Source organism: Arachis duranensis, chromosome 10 (genome assembly GCF_000817695.3).
Source record: "Arachis duranensis cultivar V14167 chromosome 10, aradu.V14167.gnm2.J7QH, whole genome shotgun sequence".
NCBI classification, from domain to species: Eukaryota; Viridiplantae; Streptophyta; class Magnoliopsida; order Fabales; family Fabaceae; genus Arachis; species Arachis duranensis.
The window spans coordinates 33496046-33496318 of NC_029781.3; positions in this window are offsets into that span (position 1 = coordinate 33496046).

Sequence of the window (273 nt, forward strand, 5' to 3'; positions counted from 1 at the left end):
ATTTTCAAAATATTTTCAAAAATCTTTTTCTTATCTTTATATCAAATTTTCGAAAATTAGCTAACAATTAATGTGATTGGTTCAAAAATTTGAAGTTTGTTACCTTCTTGTTAAGAAAGGTTCAATCTTTAAGTTCTAGAATCTTATCTTGTAATTTCTTGTTAGTTAAGTCAATTTTAAAATTAAATCTTCTTCAAAATATCCTTTTTCAAATATATCTTTTTATCTTTTATCTTATCTTTTTCAAAAATTTTATCTTTTTCAAAATTTGAT